The 11778-nt window shown below is 35.1% G+C and overlaps 1 long non-coding RNA gene across 1 annotated transcript; it reads right to left on the bottom strand.

Moving 5' to 3' along the window:
- Positions 1-976: 976 nt before the first annotated feature.
- Positions 977-2115, bottom strand: LOC132638394 (uncharacterized). Its single transcript, XR_009581711.1, has 2 exons — positions 1951-2115; positions 977-1264 (listed from the first exon to the last, which is right to left on the bottom strand). It is a non-coding gene; the product is annotated as an uncharacterized LOC132638394 (long non-coding RNA).
- Positions 2116-11778: the final 9663 nt, after the last annotated feature.

The raw sequence follows: 11778 nt of genomic DNA, 5'->3' as shown, positions 1-11778 counted from the left end.
GATTAATCTGAAAATAGAATCCACCTCGCAGATACCGACAGATTTGATTGATGATTTTTCATGTTTAGTCTTATTTAAGGAAAGTCTCTATTCGAGGATTGTTCATTGTTGGATGTCAAAATCCATAATTCGGTTTCTCTAGGAAAAAAAAAAACAAGTAGATATGTCTACATCAGCCACCACTTGTTGAGATAAAACCGTGTTTTTTCAGCATATATTACAAGTCAAATAAAACTGCTAAAATAAAATCAGCCAGTTCTTGGACACTTTGGGATCATTGTGGAAGGCACTGAAACATGTCTCAGTTGTATGTGGCCATTCAGGATGTTTTAAAAAACACTAAAGTTAGTTGTCACTTAAATGATAATTAGTTCACATTTGTGAACAAAAAATTTGCAAAATGCAATTTATATGCTACCTTCCATCTATATTATCTGTCTTTTAATTTTTTTATACAACCTTTAATAAAAATGTTTAATAGCCTTAATCATAAGAATATTGAATATCTCTCCTTAAACATTTTTTTTTTTTGACCAAAACCATCCACCCAAACTATTAGGGGTTTGACTGAAATCCCTACCATTCCTAATATAATAAAGAAACTTATATAGGAGGAGGACGTAAACCAAAACCTCCATAGTACAAAATTACTAAGAGCTCAGATTATTAGCCTAGGTCTTAGGTCTAGTGTTTCTATTGTGAAGGGGATCCAGAGGAGGCCATGAATGGAAAATTATATATGGTGGTTCGACGAAGAGACCATCCTGAATATATACTTCTTGGCCCTTATTCAGAAGGATGGAACTTGCATTCTGTCAATTAAATCCTTAAACATCTCACTTATTTGACACTTACTAGTCGAAACAGTTTCCAATTCCCTCGTGGCTTTCCAAACAGGCTCTAAGTGCTTATTTGAAGAATAAAAAAAAAGAAAAAAAAAGGAAGCAATAATTGATTTTCTTTCTTCTAAAATATAAATACTCTTAAATAAATTCATTTTGCTAAAACGATTAATATTCTGGACCGTATACATGATAAATTAATTGAAGAATCAGATGGCAAAATGCTAAATCTTGAAGTAGAAGCCGCTAGATGATCAACCGCCTTGAAAGATGAACACAGCAGAACGATTGGGAGTCCTTTTGAACCCGAAAGACAGAACTTTCTTTGGTTTTTCCTAGTGAAATTGCAGAAAATCACCAAAAGACCATACTTAATTATCACCTTGCAGCAAGAATACTGAACTGGACTGCCCCAAAAACTCCTGCAACCAAAATATTTTAAGGAAAAAAGAGAGAAGTATACGTGAGATGAATCAATGAAAAAAAAAAAAAATCTTGAGGAGGCTGCACAAAATTGCAAAGCATTTATCTACTCAACCTCCAAAGGTACACAAATAGGCAAATAAACAAAGGAAACTTTGTTAGTTATGAGATCCAAGGTTCTTTATATTTGGTGAAAGGCAGGCTGAACCAATCAAGTGACTCTAAGGCTCTGAAAGAGTTTACCATCTGATCTATGATATGTTCATTCTTGGAGGACACTAAGAATATCCATTAAAAGGAGAGCTCAAGAATCAATCAACTTTGACAGGAGAGATAGAAAAGAATTCCTATCTTTATAAGTAAATCCCACTAAACTAGACTTGTCCACTTGACATGATAAATCGAGGTATACAGAGTCAAAATCCTAGCATAAAGGACGAAAGGGTGAAGATACTAGAGTGATTTGGCACTCCTGGTCAGCTTTCTTTATCATCTATTCATCCAATTAATATGAATCAAACATCATGAATACACATATAAAGAAATCTAGAGAGAGAGAGGAAGTGGTGGGGGTGACAGATAGAGCAGTGAGCACACATAGCTTCAGGCGTGGGATAATCAAACATCATGCAAGAAAACACCATGTGTGCTCACTCTCTTCTGTCACCTCCCTTTTTCTTTTTACCCCTTTTAACCTCATGAATCTTGAATTCAATTATCTCCAACCCGCAGAAAACCCTAGATTAGAAAGACTAGCAGTTACTGTTTTATTAGAAAGGAAGAAAGCTCGTTTTGATGTGTGAGGAATGATGGAGAGTCTCGAAGCATTTATATAGGAAGAGAACCACAAAGTTGCATCACGCAAGGAATAAATGTTGTGTCTATCACTTTCTTTATATGTCTATCCCCCATCCACTAATGTGGTATCTTCAAAGTAGTCTATCCCTAAATAATATTTTTATATTTGGGAAGGTCCCAGATCACAAAGAGAAACACGAAAATGCGTCAATAGATAATAATGGTATGATATGTATTTTTTCACATAAAAATAAATAAATAAGATAGACATATATTCTCTCGTTTCAATTTATGTGAACCTGTTATTATTTGGGAGTCTACGGGATGGTTCTTTGACCATATTTTTCTTGCAATTTTTATTAAATTATTTAAAATGTAAATTATCATGATTTATAGTACTTTTAATCTAGTTTCTGAATATATAAATTTTATTTTTATAAATTTAAAAAATCTATATTAATATTTATTGTCAAAATTATAAAGTTTGATCCTCATACTTTAAAAAGATGATCATAAATTGAAACGGAGGGAGTACGAGACAGAGAGAGTGAGACAAGCGATACAACCAATTGATTAATTTTCGATCAACTTTCTTTTTCCCCAAAGAAATTCTTAACCAACTTACGGGTGACCTCCATAAATTCAAATTACTCTTACCGATGGTTCTCGTAATTCTAAATATCTTTTACTTTCTCCGGTCCATTTACCTAAAAAAAATTGATTCAAATAAATATTTTTTCCGTATCTTTTTAATTGTCGCTTTAGCTAAAAAAAAATGTTTCAAAGAATCGTCGCTTTAGAAATTCAAGAGTAAAAGTTTGTTATTGTTTCCAACTATACCCTACAGAAGCATGCACGCTATTTAAGAGAAAACAATCAACCTATTTTTATTAAGTAAGGATAACTTGATAAATTAGACCTTAAATTTATTATTTTCTTAATGAACGTGAAATGAGCTGAAGAGACAGTTAAAATGGATGGAGGGAGTATCAATTTATGAAACTAAGCATTAATTATTACTTGCTCCATTTCTTTTTTAGTTGTCTCGTATACTAAAAATATATTTTCTTTTTACTTGTCCATTTTAATAAATCAAGAGAGATTTATTATTTTCTTCTTCATGAAATTTTCTTGGCCTAGTAATGGACAGAGGAAGCTCCTAAGTTCATGACTGGAGGATTACATGCATAAGTGGGTGCCTTCTGAAATCTTAAACCGTTTGGAATAATTTCCACATACAGTTGTGAAAGTTGATGTTTATCCTTTATTTAGATTGATGATTTCCCTTTAATCCTTTTAGCACGTTTTGTAAGGACATTTTGTTGTAAAGTATTAAATTTTTTCACTAAGTTTATACTTTTGTTTAGGTTCTAATGAGGCATATGGACGTTTGAAAAGTGATGAAGATTCATAATACCTAAATCTCATGTTCGGAAGGTTATGTGAATATTTACAAGAAGGGGAGATAGTTTGAAGTTAATTGTATTCTAATCTGGGTTCCCACTAAGCTATCACCTCGTTAATAGGAATTGAATCAATCTCTTAGACCTCCATTAATTCAGAACTTCCTTTTGTCAAAATAACAACACATCTACAACTATCCCCCACGAAAAAAAGATTTACGTTGGGCTAGTTATTTTCATCAATATTTCTTCTATAGTTGTAATTAGTCTCAAGCTGGTGAGGTAACTAAATAATACAAAAGAAAGCAACAAACCTCAACAACTGATTTTGCAACAACTCCATAAACCTGCTTTTGGGATTCAAACTCGATGAACACCTCATCAAATATATTCGTATGCATTTGAATCCCAATTGTTTTTTCTAAGTTTCAACCTTTTGAGCTGGCTGGTTAATAAAATCGCATAATACTCAAAATATTCCCAAAAAGATATTCTCAGGAAAATAAAAAAAGGTGTTGAGAAGTGTGTTTATATTGAGTGTTAGATAAATGTACGTCTCCAGACTTTTGAGAGACAACATTCGAGAAAGATCCACTAGATTGGCTAGAGCGTGTCGAGAAGACGCTTCGAATAATGTCAGGTAATGATGTAATGAAATTGGCTTTTTCCCAACTCAAAAATATTGATTACACCTAATTTAAGTTGTGGGAGGAAGATAGAGGTGAAGAAGCTTCCTATCCTACTTGGGAGGAATTCACTAAGTCATGCATAGCTAACTTCATCTTGGAATAGGATAGGGAAGATTTGGCTACTGAGTTCGAGTAACTTAGGTAGGGAAGCATGAGCTTACAAGAGCGCTATATGAATTTTACCAAGCTACCGAATTATGCTCCTCGCATGATTCCTTTAGAGAAGGCAAAGATCCGCAGGTTCATTATCAGGCTGTGAGACAACATTCAGGATACAGCCGAAGATGTGGCACTAAGGCTGGAACATTTTCCCTCTATTATCGGCGTAGTGCCTCGAAAGATTTTGAGTTGAAATAACACTTTGAAGCGTGCTAATAAGTTTCAAAATATTGTTTGTGTGATAATAGATGCTATGAAATAGAACAATATCACGTAAGCATGATAATAGATTTATAAGGTGTATATTTTTTTTTTCTTAAGTAAGCTACCTAGTCTTTCTCTGGGCAGTGTTGTATTAGCAGCAAAAAGTTACAAGGAGGGGGACTAGGCCTAACCTCCATTACAACACATTATTTGGTGATCCCATCACCACAAAAGCTCCAGAAGAGGCCAAACAAGGGCAGCCAACTTCCGATAAACTAAGAATCTAACTAACATAAAAATTAGCTTTGTCAAACTTAGATCTAATGTTAGGCATTTGTATCTTATCTAGTTGAAAGGGGCCTTTAGAATTTCTAGGCAGTTCAGAGTAAGAGTGTACAATACAGTTTTGGGCCGAGCTGGAGGCTAGTTTTGCCAAACTGTCTGCAACTTGATTGCATTCTCTGAAGCAATGCTTCACTTGGAAATTGGTCTCTTGTTGGATCTTCAACAACTTGTCAATGATCTGTTTAACTTCATGTTGGAAGAGTTCTGGCTGTCAATCATTTTTGTAATCACCATATAGTCAAGTTCGAGAATGAAATCAGTGTAACTATGTTGGTAACACCATTTCACACCAAACTCAACTGCAAGGGCTTCTGCATTGTTGTTACTGTTGCACTGTACTGTGATTGAGAAGGCCATAATCATGTCGCCTTGCCAATGTCTCAGTATGCCTCCAATTCTCGCTCTACCATCCGCTGCAATATAGCTTCCATCAGTGTTCATCTTCAACATTCCATAGCATAGCATGACCCAAGAGACTTGCCACCATCTTCTGGTAGGTCTTAATCTTTCAACTGTATAGCAAATCTCTGGCCAGTGATTAATGTCCTTGATAGGAGGATAAATCTTGCTTAAGGCTGACTTGATGGTACATATTCCTTGATGCAGCATCTTCTCCATGAACATCTTTCTTTTGTTACCATATTTGCATGAACATCTCTGTCTCCATAGCTCCCAGCAGATGATGAGTGCAGTCATCTGTAGAATCAATTTTTGAACATTGTTAGTGTATTTACAGTCCCACCATTTCTTAAAAACTGCAGGAACAGGTTGATCCATATGTTGAATTCCCAAGGGATTGCCAAAGAAGCTCCAGATTTGATGAGCAGCTTCGCTTTAAACAAAGAAGTGTTGTATAGACTCATAAGTTGATACCCTGCAACAAACACACATGGATCTCCTATCAGTACCAAATTTTCCAATAGTATCATCAAATGGAACCTTTCTCTTAAAAACCCTCCAATTCAGGAAGGATATTTTAAAAGGAATTCTTTTGTGCAAAAGATTGTTAAAAAATGGGAGTTTTGATCCAATGGTTCTTAAAGAATGCCAAGCACTCTTGTTAGTGAAAGAACCATCCTCGTTAGTTGCCAGACTAGCAAATCTGGTTCATTTTGATCTCCAATGTCAATATGAGCAATGCATTGAACAACCTGTAAAGGTAAAAAGGTTAGCAATCTATTAAGATTCCAATTGTTGTTGTCAAAGAAGAAATTAACAGGGAGCTTAGCTGATCTTCCTAAACCATGGAAGATTTTTGCTAAAGCTCCTTTACCTGTCCAATTGTCCCACCAAAAGCAAGAATTTCCAAACTGGATGTTCCAGACTATATGTGGTTCACTCTTCAATCTAATTTTCATGAGACTCTTCTATGTGTGAGAGTCTGCAGAAACAACAACTTTTGTGACACAGTGTGCTCTCTTGCAGTATTTATTCTGAAGAAAATTGGCCCAGAGAGAGGGTTGGGTCCTGAATCTCCACCACCTTTTCACAATGTGAGTGACAGAGATGTCTTCCATTTTCCTTATGTCAATACCACCCTCATCTCTTGGTAAACATAACTTGTCCTATGCTGACCAATGATAGTTGTTCTTACCTTCTGAAGAACCCCATAGAAAGTTTAAAAAATGTTTTTCCATAAGAGTTAAAACTCCTTTGGGGGGGGGGGGGGGGGGTTCATAGCAGACATGATGTATACAAGAAGAGATTGGAGCACATGCTTAATAAGAGTGATCTTACCCCCATGAGAGAGCATACTTCCTTGCCAACCATTCAACCTTTTCACAATTTTGGATAACATATCATCGAACAGATGTGTATTTTTCCTCCCATAATAAATAGGAAAACTAAGATAGTTAAAGGGGAAGGGTCTATCCATATATCCAGAGACATCTCTCATTTTATTGATCCTGTAAGCAGAAGTATTAGGGGCAGTAATGAAAAACCTTTTATTATTATTGACTTTTTGTCTAGAAGCATTCTCATATCTCTTGATTTGATGCTTGATGAGTTTAATGGATTTATTGTTACCCCCACAAAATATAACGATATCATCTGCATAGGCAAGATGATTAATGATAGGGCCTCTAGTATCCATGGAGAAAGGGCTAAATTTTTCATGCTGGTTAAGACTATTAAGGGATCTAGATAGAACTTCAGCACCAATAATAAAAAAAGAGGGAGATAGAGGATCACCTTGTTTGAGACCTTGAGTAGAAGTGAAAAATCCACTCCTGGTGCCATTCAAGATAATAGAATACCAAAACCCAGCAAGAAGATTACCAACTAAAACCAGCAGATTATCAAAGAAACCAAACTTTTTCATAACAGCCAATAGAAAATCCTAGGACATCCTATTATAAGCTTTTGCCATGGCTAATTTGATAACCATATTACCCCCCCCCCCCCCCCCCCCCCCTCTTGTAGTTAGTGATACCATTAACAATTTCCTGAGCCAAGAGAACATTTTCAGTGATTAACCTACTTTTGACAAAACCACTTTGGTTCTCAGAGACAAGCTTGTCCAAGAGAGGATTAAGCCTAATAAATAGGATTTTGAGGCTAATAGGCCTTAGATCAGAGAAGGAGGAGGGAGGGTTCACTTTAGGGAGAAGAACAAGACATGTATGGGTGCAGAATTTAGTGAGTGTTTGCCCAAAAAGAAACTCTATACAAAGTCTTTGACGTCGTTTCCAATGATATTTCAGCATTTGTGATAGAAGGTGCCATTAAAGCCATCAGGACCAGCAGCACTGGATGTACTCATACCAAAAACAGCATTTTTGATCTCATCAAAGTCTGAAACATCTGCAAGGAAAGTGTTATCATCATCAGTGATAATTCTTGGGATATAATTAACAATATTGAAATCAGTAACTAATGAGTTTGCTTAAATAATTGTTCAAAGTGATGAGTAGCAGCATTGGCTATTCTCTCACCTCCCTGAATCCAAGTATCATTGTGGTTTTTTATTCTGTGTAAGTGTAGCTTCCTTCTCCCGTCTCTGATAACATTGTGGAAGTATTTAGTGTTGCAGTCTCCTTCTTCAAGCCAGTCTACTTGAGATTTCTGTTTCAACAAGGTGTCCTGCATATTCATCCATTTGACATACTCAGCTTGACCTTTATTAAGTGCCTCTCTGGTAAATTCATTATTGTTGTTTATATCTTGTTTTTCCAAAATAAGAATCTTATCTTCCCAAATTTTGGCATGATAAAAAACATTCCCCACAACCTCCTAGGACCAAGTACTGAGGTTTTTACTGAGAATTTTAAGCTTAGATTGGAGCCTCCGCATTGGGTTTCCAATCACATTTGTATTCCAAGACTGCTTAACCACCTGAAGAAATGAAGGTTGACTTGCCCAGAAATCTAAGAATTTGAAGTGCTTGATACCCTCCTGCTAATCATTGTGGCATTTAATGAGGTGAGGTCTGTGGTCAGATCCTGTCCTCACTAGGTGTTTCACTTGACAATTGTGGAAAATTTGAGCCCAATTATCATTGATGAAGATCCTATCAAGTCTTTTCCATATTCTCTTCCTTGGTTTTCTATTGTTACACCAAGTGAACTTAGGACCCAAAAAACCCAAATCTGACATCTCACAAGCATCCATACAAGTACTAAAATCAAAGCTATTCCTCATTCTATGAGGTGTATTTGAAGTCATATAGAGTCTAAGGAGCTCTCTCAGACAAAGTCAACTTTGAAACGATACGGCAGACTAAAAGTTTCAAACGAGCGTGCACAAGGCTTAACTTTAAGAAAACATAACTCACAACCTATAAAGATTTATGATGTGCACTACATACCAAATTAGAGCTCTTGAATCTAGCTTTTAAGGCTACAAAGCATTCATCATTCAGACGTTCCTATAAAAGATTATTGACGTTTTACTGAAAGAGTGTCTGACAAGAAAAAATGAAATTGCTTAACCTAGATCGTCAATACCGAAATTGAATCGCTAATAGCAAAATTTTCTCTACAACGGTAAAATGTGTGCTTTTGGGAATTTGAAACTTTAGAGAGCCTGAACTCGTCCGTGATACTGAAAAGTGTAATTGCTAATAGCGAAATTATTCCCTGCTATAGTGAATTGGAATCGCTATAAGCGAAATGGAATCGCTAACAGTGACTTGAGTAAGTTTTCAGCTCTACAAAAATTTCAAGCTCAATCATTCCTCATTTTTGTGTCCAAATGTTTTTCAAAGTGTGGGAACTCTCTCAACTCCTCTTCACCTAGGCTCATCTCAACCACTCAAGAGGTAAGTCTCATGTGTCATTATGAGTTTTTAATCAATTCATCAACTCAGGATTTCACCTCCCTTGGTGATGGGGGTTTGAAATTGACCTCTACCTTCTTTATAAAATAAAGAAATAAAAAAAAAGGAGGGTGACATACAACCAAACCTCCCAACCAACAAAGCAAAAACAGAACAACAACAAAAAAAGGTTTGACCTTACCAGTACATAAAACAGAGCCATGGCTTGCCAAAATCTCCAACGTTTCACATATCCTTTTGGTTCTAGCACATATCACAGATTTTGGCAAGCCATGGCCCTGTTTTACCAAAATAAGTTATTTAGAAACGTTGGAGAATTTGATCAAGAGTTGGATACTTTATGGAATACATTGAGATCATTAGAATACTTTGTTGATACATATGAATTATATGTCTTGACACCTAATTTTGGCCCTCCTATAATTTTATTTAATTATTCAGAGTTCTTGAATCTCAAACAGAGTGAAATATGCATTTTACAAATCAAAAATGATTTTTGCAGATTATTTTGATGACATTTTTGCCATTTCATTTGGCAAAGTTTCAAACATATACCGTATGTCATTTTAAATATTTTTCATATTTTTTCTAGAAATATCAAATGTATCTGTCAGATTTTAATTCAGAAATGGTTCAAAATAATTATCTAATTAATTGTTTAAACTGTTAAATATCAAATTGACAAATATTTTACTCCGTTAAATCAAGAAAATTTAAATTAAATAGATAATCAATAACGTCTCAATGTTATGATTTATTTGGATACAATTGCGACTATTTCCAAAAATTTATTATAATTGAATTTCTGTTAATTGCATGAGATAATTATGGCTATAATTGAAATAGCCAATTGTTTGCTATGTGTTAATTAAGGTTATATTTGAAATAATCAATTATCTGATGCATTTAGTCATATTAGTTTTACACTTTAAACATGACTATAATTGTAAGTTTAATTACTTGCCATACTTTTAAAATCGATTATTTGTTAAAATTAATTTATAGCAAAATTTCCCTTCTTATAAATGTATATACACAGGTATATACAAGAGTATACACACGTATATGCATACACGTTTGGGCCATTTCTTTAAAAGAAGCGGCCAGGCCCAATCCATTTAATGGACTGACCCGTCCCATTTCTCTTCTATAACTTTAAACCAAATGACCCCTTTACAACCCATATGCGTGTTTGTATATAGAAAGGGTCAAAACCCTAAAGAGCACTACCTACTCTCACCTAATACCACAGTTGAACAACCTCAAAGGTGAGGTTTCCCCTCTATCTCTTTGCTTTTCTGCATTTCTTTATTTTTTTTTGTCTAGTATTGATTTCAAATGCTCGATTGTGATTGGTTGACTGTGAAATGGAGGGATCCCCCCCCCCCCCCCCCCAAATCATTAGTCTGACATTGGTTGAGGTTTGAAACCCTAGAATTTGGGAGTTCTATATAAAGAACCCTAATTTCTATCATTTCACACATAGAAAATACTTGCAAGTTTGGAAAAAATCCATTTCTAGATTTTATACTGAATTTGTGAGCATATTTGGGGTTTTGGTTTGCCCAAAACCCTCTCTAGTCTAAATTTGTTCTTACTTTTCTAACACCTTTAGATTTCTTTGTGGTCTGTGTGGCTGTTAGGTGTGTAGGGGAATGAAGAGCTTTCAAACTCCATTCTCGACAAGACTGCCACTACAAAAGGTAAAATTCCATCCTTTCATAGTTTGTTTATCTATTTACTTGTTTATTTACTTAGTTGTTTTAGTTTGTTTTGCTTTTTTAAGTGTTTTGCATATTGAATTTGGTAACTGTGTGTTTATGTGGTTGTTAGCGGTAGATTAGTTTATGTAATAGTTTAGACTTTAATATGTTAATCTTCCTAGGTTGGTTAGTTTGAGCATTGCTTAGTTAGTATATCAAGTGGTTATTCATATTGTATGTTGTTTAGTTTGGATCCTCATGTTCATTTACTAACTTAATCCTATCTGAGATTAGCATATGTTTTGTTTCAAACCAAATCTGATCCCATATACTCTTACTTTGTGGAAAATTCTGAACTTTAAATTATGAAGCATGTATATTGTTCTAAGCATTGTTGAATTGATTCCACTAGGGTTAATATGTCTCTTGCTTGATCAGCCTTAGTATTAGTTCTTTCTAACATGGTCCTTGTTTTTGCCAAGTTGTTATTTAAGTTCAGTCAATCAAATAATGTCATGTTCTTTGAAGTTCCCTGTCACGACCCAACTCACAGGTCGTGTGGGCACCTACCATATTACTAACCTCGTAGGTGAACCCTTACCAATAAACTCAACCCTTGAAACATATGACAACCATCTTTAAAATTTACAGAATTTAACGTAGACACTTCTTACAGACTCGCTTCATATACAACAAAAATCCAAAAGAATTCCCCGGGATCTAGTCTAGACAGGTACAAGAGCACCTAAAATACAGAAAGACAAATAAATGACATAGCCTCCACCAGGAGTGACATAGGCAAAGCTGTAGGAGAATATCCGGTAAATCCACACGGCGAAACTTCAGCTAAGACGTGCAACACATCTACACCCAGAAAGGGCATAACAAGAGTAGTATCAGTACACCACACGTACTGGTAAGCATCATAGGTTG

This window comes from Lycium barbarum, chromosome 4 (assembly GCF_019175385.1).
Source record: "Lycium barbarum isolate Lr01 chromosome 4, ASM1917538v2, whole genome shotgun sequence".
Classification (NCBI taxonomy): Eukaryota; Viridiplantae; Streptophyta; class Magnoliopsida; order Solanales; family Solanaceae; genus Lycium; species Lycium barbarum.
Note: the sequence above shows the minus strand (reverse complement) of the source record. Positions and strands in the feature narration are given on the sequence as shown.